The sequence below is a fragment of the Chiloscyllium plagiosum genome, unplaced genomic scaffold (assembly GCF_037043375.1).
Source record: "Chiloscyllium plagiosum isolate Xiang-an unplaced genomic scaffold, Cpla_swu_hap1 HiC_scaffold_48, whole genome shotgun sequence".
NCBI classification, from domain to species: Eukaryota; Metazoa; Chordata; class Chondrichthyes; order Orectolobiformes; family Hemiscylliidae; genus Chiloscyllium; species Chiloscyllium plagiosum.
The window spans coordinates 7901953-7916721 of record NW_028270186.1 but is presented as its reverse complement, the minus strand read 5'-3'; the positions used below and the strand labels follow the sequence as shown (position 1 = coordinate 7916721).

Below are 14769 nucleotides of genomic sequence, written 5' to 3'. Positions count from 1 at the left end.
CTTCATCCTCCGCCTCAGAACACTTCAACCCCAGGACATCAATGTGGACTTCAACAGCTTCCTCATTTCCCCTTCCCCCACCTCATCCTAGTTTCAAACTTCCAGTCCCCTTGACTTGTCCGGACTTGTCTGACCTGCCTAGCTCCTTTTCCACCCATCCACTCCACCCTCTCCTCCCTGACCTATCACCTTCATCTCCTCCCCCACTCACCCATTGTACTCTATGCTACTCTCTCCCCACCCCCACCCTCCCCTAGTTTATCTCTCCATGCTTCAGGCTCTCTGCCTTTATTCCTGATGAAGGGCTTTTGCCTGAAACGTCGATTTTGCTGAAGCTCCTCGGATGCTGCCTGAACTGCTGTGCTCTTCCAGCACCATTGATCCAGAATCTGGTTTCCAGCATCTGCAGTCATTGGTTTTACCAAATAAATTAGCATGACTACCTTGTTTTCTATTCAACAAACTCAATTCATAAAGCCATGTCCCTCAAGTAATTTATCAAGTGTCTTATCAATTTGTCCTTTTTCCATTTCATTAGCTTACCCAATTCCCCAGAAAAGATTTCGCATGATTTCCTCCTGATGCATGAAATGCACACAATGGGAGCTTTTTGGGTGCATGTATGAAAGAGGCATAGTGTTTCAGGGATTCATTTCATAATTCAGCAACCTAGCAAAACCAGTTGCAGGGAGACATTCTTTGCAATGAATAACAACCTTTTGTCTCAAATCACAATGTCATCTCCATTGGCTGTGGTGTCAGGAAACAGGCTCTTGAAAATGTTTGTGGCTTCAAATCTCTTTCACTTTCACAACAGGATCAGCATACCTCTTCTGCACTAACAGCTTTGTTGTGAATGTGTCATCCTGCATTTGAAAGGCACAACTTCCTGTGGTTAACAGCAACCACATTAAAGGTGCAGTTATGGACTTCAAAAGGAATTGATAGAGTAACTACAGAAAACGTTTTCTCCCCCTCAGAGAGTATAGGACAAGGGGACATGTTCTGAAAATCAGAGCCAGGCAATTCAGCAAAGCCATTCATAAATTAAAAACCTTATATAGAACACTCCCCCATGCAAAACAAATTCTTGTATTTACAGACCATTCATATTATCAAACATTGCAAGGCACTTGACAAGAAAGTTTTTCAAAGTATGGCAACAAGCCACATGAGGATTCATGGGCATCAAGCTGTAAGGATGAAAGTAAGGTAGAGAAGCAGAGATATTAATCAGTGAGAAAGCACAACCATCAATGTGGAACAATTAAAATTGGGAGTGAAATGGAGGCTAGAATTATAGGAAATATGTTAAACTTGACAGATTGCAGAAAAAGATTTACAAGGCTTTTGCTGGGGTTGAAGGGTTTGAGCTATGGGGAGAGGCCAAATAGGTGGGAGCTATTTTCCCTGGAGCGTTGGAAGCCGATGGGTGGCCCCACAGAGCTTCATAAAATCATGATGGGCATGAATAGGGTGAATAGCCAAGGTCTGTTCCCCAGGACAGGGGAATTCAAAACTGGATGGCATTGGTTTAAAATGAGAGGGGGAAGAGAGAAAAAAGACTGAAGGGGCAACTTTTTCACGCAGAGGATGGCGTATGTATGGAATGAGATACCAGACGGGCGGCACGGTGGCACAGTGGTTAGCACTGCTGCCGCCCTTGACACAATGGTTCGCACTGCTGCCTCACAGCGCCTGAGACCCGGGTTCAATTCCCGACTCAGGCGACTGACTGTGTGGAGTTTGCACATTCTCCCCGTGTCTGCGTGGGTTTCCTCCGGGTGCTCCGGTTTCCTCCCACAGTCACAAAGATGTGCAGGTCAGGTGAATTGGCCATACTAAATTGCCCGTAGTGTTAGGTAAAAAGGGGTACATGTAGGGGTATGGGCGGGTTGCGCTTCGGCGGGTCGGTGTGGACTTGTTGGGCCGAAGGACCTGTTTCCACACTGTAAGTAATCTAATCTAATCAGACAAATGGTGGAGGCGGGCACAAATAAAACATTCCAAAAGCATCTGAATGGGTATGTGAATAGGAGGGTTTAAAGGATATGGGCCCAATGCTGGCAAAAGCAACTAGATTAACTTAGGACATCTGATTGGTATTGATGTGTTGGACAGAAGGGTCTGTTTCTTTGCAGTACATCTCGAGGAGTCGACAGAACCAGAAATGTTCTGGAGGGTTGTGAGGCTGGAGGAGATTACAATAATCAGAAGGGCAAGGCAATGTAGGGATTAAAAAACTAGGACAAAAATTTTAAAATCAGTGAGTTAAGACAGGGGAGGAAGATGTTGAACTAATTTCCAAATGTATGGAGAGTAAAAGGTGGGAGATGAGACAGGATCTGAGAAATTATTTTTCCAGAAAAAAAATTTGGAATAACTGGGTGTCAAGGTCAATGAGCGAAGTTAAAATGCAGAATAGTGGTCATACATGTCCTGAACTGTAACAAGGTAGGCAAATGCAGTTGCACCACACAAAGGTTGGTCCAACTCAATCAAATAAATGATCAAATTATGGGATTAACCTCCCTCCTTTCCTTGGTTATTCTCTGCATAGAGTGGCTCCTTATTAACAAAGAAAATTACAGCACAGGAACAGGCCCTTCAGCCCTCCAAGCTTGCATGGATCCAGATCCTCTGTTTAAACCTGTCGCCTATTCTCCATTTATCCTCTGATCCCTACACAATCATGTATCTGTCTAAATACATCTTAAATGATGTTATTTGCCTGCCTCTACCATCTCCGCTGGCAACGAATTTCAGATACCCACTACCCTCTGCATAAAGAATTTTCTATGTATATTTCCCTTATACTTTTTTTCTCTGACCTGGAACTCATGACGCCAAGTAATTGAGCCCCCCATTCCGGGAAAAAGCTTTTTGCTATCCATCCTTACTCGACCTCACATGATTTTGTAGACCTCAATCAGGTCCCCTCTCAATCTCCATCTTTCTAATGAAAATAATCCGAATATACTCAACCTCTCTGCATAGCTGGTGCCCTCCAGAGGAGGCAACATCCTGGTGAACGTCCTCTACACCCTCTCCAAAGCATCCACATCCTTTAGGTAATGTGGCAACCTGTACGCAGTATTCCAAATGTGGCCAAACTGAAGTCTTATATAACTGTAACATGACCTGCCAACTCTTGTACTCAATACCCCATCCAATGAAGGAAAGCATGCTGTGTGTCTTCTTGACCACTCTATTGACCTGTATTGCCACCTTCAAGGAATAATGGACCTGTGACATCCAGAGCTCTCTGTATATCGTTTCCCAAGACTTTTCCACTTAATTCACTCTTGAATTAGATCTTCCAAAATGCATCATCTCGCATTTGCCCCATTGAACTCCATCTGCCATTTCTCCGCCCAACTTTCCAATTTACCTATACTCTGCTGTATTCTCTGACACTCCCCTTCACTATCTGTTACCCCACCAATCTTAGTACTCATCTGCAAACTTGCTAATCAGACCACCTATATCTTCCTCCAGATTGTTTATGTATATCACAAACAACAGTAGTCCCAGCATGGATCCCTGTGGAACACCACTGGTCACATTGTCCATTTTGAGAAACTCGCTTCCACTACTACTCTGTCTCTTGTTGCCCAGTCAGTTCTTTATCCATCTAGTTAGTACACCCTGGACCCCGTGCGACTTCACTTTCTCCATCAGCCTACCTTGGGGAACCTTATCAAACACCTTACTGAAGTCCATGTATTTGACATCTACAGCCCTTCCCTCATCAATCAACTTTGTCACTTCCTCAAAGAATTCTATTAAGCTGGTAAGACATGACCTTCCCTGCACAAAACCATGTTGCCTATCACTGATAAGCCCATTTACTTCCAAATGTGAATAGATCCTATCCGTCAGTATCTTCTTCGGCTGCTTCTCTACCACTGACATCCAGCTCACTTATCTATAATTACCTGCTACCTTTCTTAAACAAGGTGACATTAGCAATTTTCCAGTCCTCCAAGACCTCATCCGTGTTCAAGGATGCTGCAAAGATATCTGTTAAGGCTCCAGCTATTTCCTCTCTCGCTTCCTTCAGTAATCTGGGATAGATCCCATCTGGACCAGGGGACTTGTCCACCTTAATGTCTTTTAGAATACCTACACTTTCTCCCTCCTTATGCTGACGTGACCTCGAGTATTCAAACTTCTATCCATAATCTCAACATCCGTCATGTCCCTCTCCTTGGTGAAGACTGATGCAAAGTACTGATTAAGAAACTCACCCACTTTCTCTCTTTCCCATAATCAGTGATTTCAATCTCCATCTCAGAACTCGGCAGCCTCGTATCTTCTCACTACTCCTTCATGGATAAGAGGTTGGTGACTATCCTTCACAGATAGCAACCTGACTTCATTATCTCTGATTGTTTTCAACTTCCATGTTGTTCATCATTGTGAAAGTCAGATATGGCACTCAGCATTCTCTGTCACAAAAAGCACCGACTGTCGCTACATTATCCGCTTGCTGCTATATCAATACATATCGCTGACATCTTCATTAATCTCATCTAATCCACCGCTTTGCTGATAAAGTTTCCTCTCCTCATACACCAGCTCAAGACAAATAAGGCTGTCTGCATTCAATTGTGCACTGACCCACTGGCTCCCAGTCCCGCAAACCTTTCAAATATGCCATTCTCAACCTCATATTGAAAGCTCTGTCAAGGCATCTCGGAGCTTTCCTTCTCTGTTACCTTTCTCAGTTCTGCAACATCCCAGTTCTCTGAAAAAGTCATCTTCAGCAGACCTGCTTCCCTTTGTTCCAGCATCGACAGTTGTGTTTTCACAATCTAGGCTCAGTAGTTTATATTTTCGTCTCTCAATGCAACTCACCATCTGTTATGCCACTGCTAACAAGATGCCTACTTTAACAAGAGTCCTGGAGATCCTTCCTGTTAGTTCCTCGAGGTCAGTATGCAATTTGGTGACATATCAATGCAACTTGTTGTTGCTGCAAAATGAAATAGATCACAGAAGGAGACAATATGTGGCCATTACTAAGCTTCCACTTTGTTCCCTAATTATACTCCCATCACAATTCTGATATGATAGCAATGACAACAGCTCCAAGCCAAGCTGTTCCATACTGGCATGTACCTGATCATGTGGAAAGTTGCTAGCTATTTTCCATTCACACCACAAAAAACAGTATAATTCAAATCCAGATAACAAACACACCACCAACCTACTCTTAACCATCATCGAAGTGAAAGAAGCACAGCAATAACCTGCTCACATTCAACTCCTGATCTCATTACAGCTTTGATTCAAGCATGGACAAAACAGCTGAACTCAAGAAGGCAAGTCAGAGTGTCTGCCCTGAATATCAAGGCAGCAATTGACCAAATGTGAGTCAATGAAGGCTGAGTTAAAGTTAATTATGTCAAAACAAATCAGGAAAACTTTCCCAGGGGTTAGAATCATTCTGAACACGAAGTAAGATAGTTGTAGTGTCCCAGTGACCCAGACATTTTTAACTTTGTACACCCCAGTCCAACATCGGCACCTCCATATCTAATTGTATGGATGAAAGTAACTTCAAAAACACCCAAAAACTTAATACTACCTCAGATAAAGTAGCTCAGTTAATTGGTCACTCCATTCACCAATTTAAACATTCATTCCCACCACCACCAATGCAAGCAACAATGTCTACCACCTGGAAGGACAAGGCTGGCAGATGCATGGAAAAAACACATGAAAATTCCCAGCCAATCACATACCAATCTGACTTGGAATGATATCAGAATTCCCTTTTATCGCTGGATCAAAATCCTGGAACTCCCTTCCTCACAGCCTTTGGACTCACTTGCAGTAGTTCAAAATGTTGGCCTTCACCACCTTCTGAAGGGTAATTAGGAATGGACAACAAATGTTGGCCTTCTTTGCAATGTTTATACCCTATGAATGATCAAGAAACATCCTTCAGTGGCTGTAAAGTGGTTTTGGATATCCTGAGGTTGTAAAATGCAATGTATTATTGTACACTTCTCTCTTCCCTTTGTTTCTTGAATACAATTTCTTTGGCAGTCGTTCTCTGCCCAATCCCCACCTCAGTTCTCATTATTCTTGCACTGACCAGCCCTGTGAATAGAAACACATGGCATTCAAATCTGTGATCAAATGGGACAGACACCCTGTCTTTCCACTTGGTGAGAGATGGGTTAGTCACTGGATGGCACTGAGGAACACGAAGCTGAGCTCGTTTTCTCTATCCCCTCGGCTTAACAATGAAGAATTGAACTGTTTTTCTTTACTCACAGCTGAGTTGAGATCAGACAGCTCACGACACACAGGATCAAACCTGGAACATACTCACTGGACCATCAAGTTTGCTTCTATTTTAGAAACTTCACCTTGAAAGGCGAATGCAACTTTAAAAACACACATACTTCAAAGACCAATTTTTTTTTGTAAACAAGTAATATGAAGATCTCATTCTGATTAAATGTAACCCAGTCCGAATATGATGACTTGAAGATCCAATTACCTTCTGCATTGAAAGCTCCTATGTATATACAGAAGAAAAGCCCTATTGGAGTGCAGTCTGATTTAACAATGATAAGTGCTGATAATTAACTTACGTTGATGGAGATTTGCACCAATGCACATGACAAAGAACAGTCTCATATTACTGGGTGGGAACAAGTGAGGAAAAAGGACGATAAAATCACCTTCAGAAACATCAAACGTGCAGAAACTGACTTGGGTGTAATTCAATCATATGCAGTGGATCAGTTCATTGCATTAACAGTGACAAGGCTTATTGATGCTAGATTGTGCGTCAATGTCTAGATCAATGATTCCACTTGGAGGAGTATATGTGAAGGACAATTCCACAAAAAGGCAAGGATTAGTCTGTGTATTAATGCCTCTCTAAAAGGGCCTGACCTTTACTTGTGTACAGGTCTCCCAATGTTTCAACTAAGTTATAATTTTTCAAATGTGAGCTTTGGACACTGAGTGACAGCTCAATATTTCATCTTTGCCTCTCACATTTGCAAAGGGACTGGTTCCTCAGTGGTACTCTTATTGTTCCTGCAGCAAATAGTTTATCAATTTTATGGGGTTGCAGAGAAACCAGGAGCAGAAGTCAGCCATTCAACCCTTCAAGTCTGCTCTGCCATTCAATATAATCATAGCTGTCCCTTTGTCTCAGCACCACATTTCTGCTTTCTAATAAAACCTCAATGCCTTTAAAATGTAAAATATTACCAATCTCTTTCTTATATATTTTGTGGCTTGACCTTCGAAACATTCTGTGGTGGGGAATTCCACAATTTCACTGCAACTTGACTGAATAAATGTTTCCTCAACTCAGTTCCAAATGGTCTACCCAATATCCTGAAACTATTTCCCCTGGTTCTGGACTCACCAACCATGGGAAACATCGAACTTGCATCTCGTCTTTCCAGCCCTGTTTGAATTATATAATGAAGGTAAGGTTTTTAATGAAACTGTTAAAAGTGCTTCAGTGCAGGACACTATCCCGAAGAAGTCAGATAAAGATATCCTGGGGTTTACTGATTGCTGTGGTTACTGCAAGCCAACCTTTCTTTGAGTAAAGTGTAGCTTGAACAAATGAAGAGTATTCCCCCATGATTGACACTGACTTCAATTTTGTCAGGACTCCTTCACGCCACCTTGGTCATATACTACCTTGTTGAGAGCTCAAATGCCATCACTCCCACCTCCTCTCTGGACTCCAGCTTTTTCGTCCATGTTTGGACCAAGGGTGTACTGAGATGTGGAGCCAAGCAACCCCAGTGGAATCTAAATTGAGCATAACAAGCAGGTTATTACCACCTGTGTTGCCAGATAGTACTGCCCACAAACCATCCATAATTTTGCTATGCTCATGTTTTGGTTGAGGTGGCAGGACAGTGGTGACACTGCTTCCGCATTGCACCAGGAAACTGGGTTCAATGCCAGCCTTGGGTGACTGTGCGTGTGTAATTTGCATATTCTCTCCATGTCTGCATGGGGCCTCTGGGTGCTCATGTTTCCTCCCACAGTCCAAAGCTGTGCAGGTTAGGTGGCCTAGTTGTGCTAAATTGTCCCATAGTATCCAGGGTTGTGCAAATTAGGTGGGTTAGCCATGGGAAACACAGGGTTACATGGATAGGATCTGGGACTGGGTCTAGGTGGGATGCTGTTTAGAGGGTCAATGCAGACTCGACAGATGCAATCTCCACCGGGGATTCCATGATCCTTCGACAGTGGTCTGTAAATCTCACGGCACTTCACTGATGCCATTTTTGGACAACCATATCTGTCCTGAATTTAAACTTTTCAGCAAAGTACCAGCTCTTTCCCAGTGGAGATCACTCTAATCTCAGGCCTAGATAGTTATGAATGCAAGTCCCAGCCTGGAAGCTTGAGCAAAAACAAATGTTGTTTTTCCAGTGCAGTACTGATGGGGCACTGTATGATCAGAGGTACTGCCTTTTCGATACATGTTAAACCAAGATTCCACCTGCCTTCTCTAACGGCTGGAGAGATTCACTGGCACTTTTCTGACAAAAAAACGCTGTTGAATACTCCCAGTATCCAGTCAAACACAAAACGGCCTGCCAGCATTTCCAAAACTACCCACTTGCTTAGACATCTCGTTGTTGCTTATGGGATATAGCAATGTTCAAATAGTTTTTTTTAATGCTTGTGTGTTTGGAAGCAGTGAATAGAATTATTCATTTTCTTTTTTTTCCCACTAACAATTGGAAGCCTTGGCTGAAACACCTGTACATGCTCCAGGCAAGACCTTGAAAGGTAGACAACTTGAATATCCATTCACCAGGGAATCAAATTACACTACTCTGATTGCAGAACTCCAAAAATGGATCAGTGCCAGAAAAACAAAAATTAGAAATGGATTTCCTTCTATAACAAGCTTTTTTTTTAAAAATTGTTTTATTTGCTTTCCGACTTTCTCTTGATCTTCCATTCTGTGAAGTAAGACTGGCCTGCTCAATTCATTTTCGGCTCCAAGTAGGTCAGGGACTCCAAATTCTGCCTTGTGTAACTCACCATCTGACTCCCCAAAGGTTGCCCACTATCTTCAAAGTAAAACTTCGCAGTGTGATGGAATTTTCTGCAGTTACTTGCTGAGTTGAAAGTCCAATAAGACTTTAGAGGCTTGAAACCATCCAGAATAAAGCTTCACTATCACAAAATCCATCATCTGGAAATCTCACTTCTTTCAGAATCCACACACACTGGCAGGAGAGTTTAAAATCTCCAAAATGCACCGCATAATCCACTGCAAAGTTTCTTCCAAACCCATGACATTTAGACTACAGCATTGGTGCAGGGAAATAGTACCACTCCAAATTTCCCTGCAAGTCACAGACCATTGCTGCTACTTCACAACCACTGGGTCGAAATTTGAAAATTCTCTCCAACACAGCAATGTGGTGTACCTCTACCATATGGAGTGTAACAGTTAAAAAAGAAACTCCATTAATTTCTCAGGAAAGTTAAGGATATGCAATAAATGCCACTCATGCCACCAAAGCTCATATCCTCTGAACGCATAAAACCCTTGCGTCGAGGATGACCGTAGGCATGTTGGTGTGACCTATCCGACCGTGGAAGATATTGGCAACTTGTCAATTACCATTCCTGTTTTCTTATCTCAGCACTTTATGGAAACAGTGTCCAAAGCACACGGAACCTGGCACCTGTCCAGATAAACAAAAGGAGCTGGAAGGTGTATCACACACAGTAAAAGCCAGCAGTTCATTCATGTTTCATCACTTCAATGGCAACGTAATTTACACTGTCTATTGCCAGAACTTGTTAAAGTAACAGGTCCTTACACTGGATTTACATTTCTTGCCTCCATTGTTAAAAAGTTAGCTGTCTTTATGTTTTGAATGGTGTAGCAACAATTGCATTCAACAAAAAGTGACTGTTACTTTGAGTAAACTGTTTGTTTTGTTCAAACCATGAAAAATATCACATTTTGCATTTGGGCCAAAAGATTACAACAAAGAGAACACCATGCTTGTACTTTCCTTGGATTAACAGTCAAACCCTTTTCTCTATTCTTGGGCTAACAATGGACACAATGTGCTCACTCCTTGGATGTTGAAATCAAACTTCTCAGCCTCTTTCAGCTTCCTGTTCACTCAAGTAAGTCCCTACCTTGCTCTTATTATTCTTCAGAGGCAATCCCTATTACCTTGCACTAGATCTCGCTGTTTTCCTACACTCTTATTTATAATTTGCTCCACAAGTCCAGGCCTGTCTTCACTTCACTCTTTGCGAACGATGCTGCGGGTGAACAATGTGAGATTCTACAATGAGGAAGTATATTTGGCAAAATGAAACAGATCATAAGGGTACATGATGAGAGGCTCTTTTTCCCCGGATTGAAGGTCACAAAGTCGAAGGTCACAGCAACAATTCAGCCATTTAGAACTGAGTTGAGAAAACGCTTCTTCAATGAGAGAGTTGTGAATTTTTGGAATTCTTTACTTGAAAGAGCTGTGGATATTCAAATGTTGAGTCTATTCAAGACTGTAAGCAGCATGTTTCTGGACATTAAGAGAATCCAGACAATTCATGTTAGGCAGCAAAGTGGTGTCGAGGTAGAAGATCAGCCATCATCTTATTAGATGGCAGATTAAGCTCAAAGGGTTAAACAGTTGAACACTAATTTGATTTAACATATCTTTAAGCTGTAATAAGTGGTGGCCTTTTTCCCTCTGAAGTGCAGTTCCAGTATTTCCTGCAGTGAATAATGGAAACCTAGCTGGACACCTTTGGTAGGCTCTTTACCCATCACTTCTGAACTTGATATCATCCCCTGGTGATGTCCCTACTGATCTTTTTTCAGCAAATATCCTTTGTCCAGGTTCCTTTCATTGATGGTTAGCTGGTAACACAGAACGAGAATTCTTCCTCTGGTCCTCTTTCCTTTTGACTGGATTGCAGGCTCCCTGGTTCCAAGTGCACTCCATGAACAGGGCCCTTTACTTGCAAGCAAGGAGTGTCATGTATGTGCTTCTTCAGCTATGACCTTCACAGCAGACCAGTGCTTGAACTGTATTTCGTCCACATGAGCACCTCAGCTCTTACACACACACACACGCGCGCACTCCCCCTTCCTCCAAGAGCACACTTTAGACTCATTGAGTCACAAGCATGGAAACAGACCCTTTGGTCCAACTCACTCATGCCAACCAGACATTCCAATCTGACATCGTTCCATTTTCCAACATTTAGCCCAGATCCCTCAAAACACTTCTGATTCTTCAACCCATCCAGCCTTTTAAGTATTGTAATTGTACCAGCCTCCACCACTTCCCTCTGGCAGGTGATTCCAAACACACACCAATCTCTGAAGGAAGAGTGAGGTCCCTTTTAAATCTTTCCCCTTTTACCTTAAACCTATGCCATCTAGTCTTAGATTCTCCTCCCCTGGGGAAAAAGACCTTGGCTATTCACCCTATCCATGCCCCTCATGAATTTATAAACCTCTATATGATCCCACCTCAACCTCTGACGCTCGAAAGAAAAAAAGACCCCAGCTTTTTCAACCTCTCCCTAAGTCCCAACAACATCCTTCTAAACCATTGCTGTACTCTGTCAAATTTAACAACATCCTTCGTACAGAAGGGTGACCAGAAGTGTGCATAGTATTCCAGAAGTAGCATTTACCAATGTTCTGTACAGCCGTAAAGGGTGGTACGTATATAGCATGAATTGGACTGAAGGGTCTGTTTCCATGCTGTACATCTCGAAGACTCTGAAATGAGATCCCAACTCCTACACTCAATGTTTTGACCAATAAAGGCAAATATGCCAAACACCTCCTTCACCACCTGTCTACTTGCGACTCCCCTATCAAGGAACCTAGGTCTCTTAGCTTGGTAACATTCATCAGGGACCTATAGTTTACTCTCTAAGTCCTGTCCCGGCTTGCCTTACCAAAACTGCAACACTTTGCAGTTATCTAAATTAAATGCCAACTGCTACTCCTTGGCGCATCTGATCAATGTCCCGTTGTTTTGAGATCATCTTTTTCACTGTCCACTGCACCACCTATTTTGGTATCATCTGCAAACCTACGAAGCATATGTCCTATGTTCACATACAAATCATTTATAAAAATAACAAAAAGCAGTCGACCCAGCACCAATCCTCGTAGCAAACCACTGGTCACAGGCCTCCCATCTGAAAAACAATCCTCCTTCACCACCACTCTCTGTCTCCTACCTGCAAGCTAATTTTGTATCCAATTGGCTATTTCACCCTTCATCCCATGTGATCTAACCTTACTAACCAGTCTACGATGCGGAACATTATCAAATGCTTTACTAAAGTCCACACAGACAACGTCTACTGCTCTGCCTTCATCAGTTGTCTTTGTCACCTCTTCAAAAAATTCAAAAAAATGAGTGAGACATGACCTCCCACACACAAAGCCATGCTGACTATCCCTAATCAGTCCTTTCCTTTCCAAATGTATGTATAACCCATTCCCCTTCTCCTTCCAGTCGTACACACAGACCAGCGTCAAACTAGCTTCTAACTCCTGTTTTTATGTATTCTTGAAATGGGAAAATGTACCTCCTCTTCAGGTTGCTGTCATTTTTCACCACGATGCTCACAGTTTGAGATCCTCACAGAGGATTATAGTTCAATTCGGAGAGCATTTCTTCCTTTGAAACTTCTATGTTGCCTGCAGGTCTGAAATTCACTCTCTCTCCGGATCACCACTGAATTTCCATCCCCAGTCTTTTTGGCCATATCAGTCCTCTTATTAAAAATACGGATTATAATTAAAATTTCTGATGTCCATGAGTGATCTGAGATAATGATCTGCTATGATGATAAGTATTTTTTCAGAACCAGAGTTCTGTAGAATGTTAAAAAATTGATTTGTTTCAAGTATTGTGGAGATCGAGTTTTAATTAATAAACATCAGTGAAAAGACACATCACAAATTTTTTTAAAGCAAGGCATTTCTTGGAATCCATGTGGTTCAAGTTGCTGGACTTGTTGGCTGAAAGTTACTTGATTAGATTTTGTACCCTTCTTATTTCGGCAATGTTTTTCAGGCAGTTGGTGTTTGTGTTGATTTTCACTTGGGGGAAGCCTGCAGACGAATAGATTGCTTAGCTCACCTCGCTTGTTTCTGAAGCATCCTGATTGTTAAATTAGTGAGCAACCTGATTATCCTCTTGAAGGGCAACTGGAAGACTTCTCAATTAGTGTTTCCTGAACAAGGTGCACCTACCAAGATCTCAGAGACAACTGCCACCTCAAATGAACTGTCTACTTGTGCCAGAATGCCAGATCAATAGCCATTTCAATATTCCACACCACATCCTTAACTTTCTTTCAAGAATGCATCATTGCAGGTAGTTCTGAGATAATGCGTGTTTCATCAGCACGATTTGGCTATAACGTCGCTGAAGAATTAGGGAACGGAATTTTCGAGAATGCTTATCTCTGTTCGCAACAGGACGATTCCAGCAGGAATCCGTTTGCGTGTTTCCTCCTGTGCATGCGCAATGTCAGCTGCAAATAGAGCAGCTTTCTGTGAGAGGTATATACAGAAAGCAGCTTTCTTACATTTTTTAAATGTACTGTGTTAAATTTGCTTTTGTTTCGTTAATAAATATGATTTCAACCTTCATTCAGGCTGTGCTATTTTTTGCGTTAGACTTTTGGGTGATTTTAGAGCGACCATGAGTGATATTGTTTGAGTGTCTGCCCCGAATCCCACTTTTCTCTGGAGGACCTATTATTTCTATTAAGCGATTTTCTATTAAGCAAGGTTACACTGGAACACAACAACAGTGTCATAGGAGAACTATCTGTACTGATCAAAAGTATTTCTTTTCCAAGCTTATCTGCAGTGAGAGTTTAGCTTTTCTTGGTGCATGTATCTGGGTGTGTGGGTGTTTTGGATTATTTAGTGGAGTACCCATTCATATTTTCACATGACAAGCTTCCTGTCTTCAATTCTGCATCTCAAGAGCAAACTTTTGTTTTCTTGTCAATCAATAATTTTGCGTTTGTTAAAGAAATTTGGTTGATGGACTGATATAGAGACAACACATCATTGGCTGTTCTGAGAAATAGGGTAAAATAATTACTCTTGTGTTGTGACCTGTGCATTCATTGGACTGTGTGTTCCTCCCATCTCTGCCACAGCGATGGGAAAAAATTAAAAGAGAAACTAACACCACCATATGTGCCTGTTAAAGAGGATAGTAGGTGTTACCACGGTGCCAGCAGGAGACAAGCCCAATCCCCTTTGATCCCTGCCACTCACCTGCACATCATTTCGCATTGGTGTGTATTCATCTTTCCTTCAAATCGTGACGCCAGGCTCAGATGACTCCGCAGCTGCCTGTCAGATGATGAAAGGAGTTAATTTCAAAGTAAAGTTTAAAAATAAAGAAATTTGACATTTTAAGACTTTTCTTTTAATAAAAGGAAACACTGACACTGGTAAAGACTGAACCAACAGGCTTTTATCAAAGTAAACTAAAGGTGAAAAAATCAGCTCCTGTTTCTCCACTGTATTGTTCTTGTCAACTTGTAATTATCTCTCCTTCTTTTCCAAAGCTGTTGACTTAAGCTGGGATTCAATTACATGGATGTCCCTGGCTCAATTAACCACCTCATTTTGAGTCATAGAATATCATAGTTTAGAAAAAGGCCATTCAAATTTATGGGCGGCACGGTAGCACAGTGGTTAGCACTGCTGCTTCACAGCGCCAG

General features: G+C 42.0%; 1 protein-coding gene across 1 annotated transcript in view; it reads right to left on the bottom strand.

Moving 5' to 3' along the window:
- Positions 1 to 14382, bottom strand: part of sema4c (sema domain, immunoglobulin domain (Ig), transmembrane domain (TM) and short cytoplasmic domain, (semaphorin) 4C) — a 124284-nt gene extending 109902 nt beyond the window's left edge. The window contains exon 1 of the mRNA XM_087984256.1: positions 14318 to 14382. The gene's annotated coding sequence lies outside the window, so the exon portion shown is untranslated. The remainder of the gene's footprint in view (positions 1 to 14317) is intronic.
- Between the last annotated feature and the right edge of the window lie 387 nt (positions 14383 to 14769).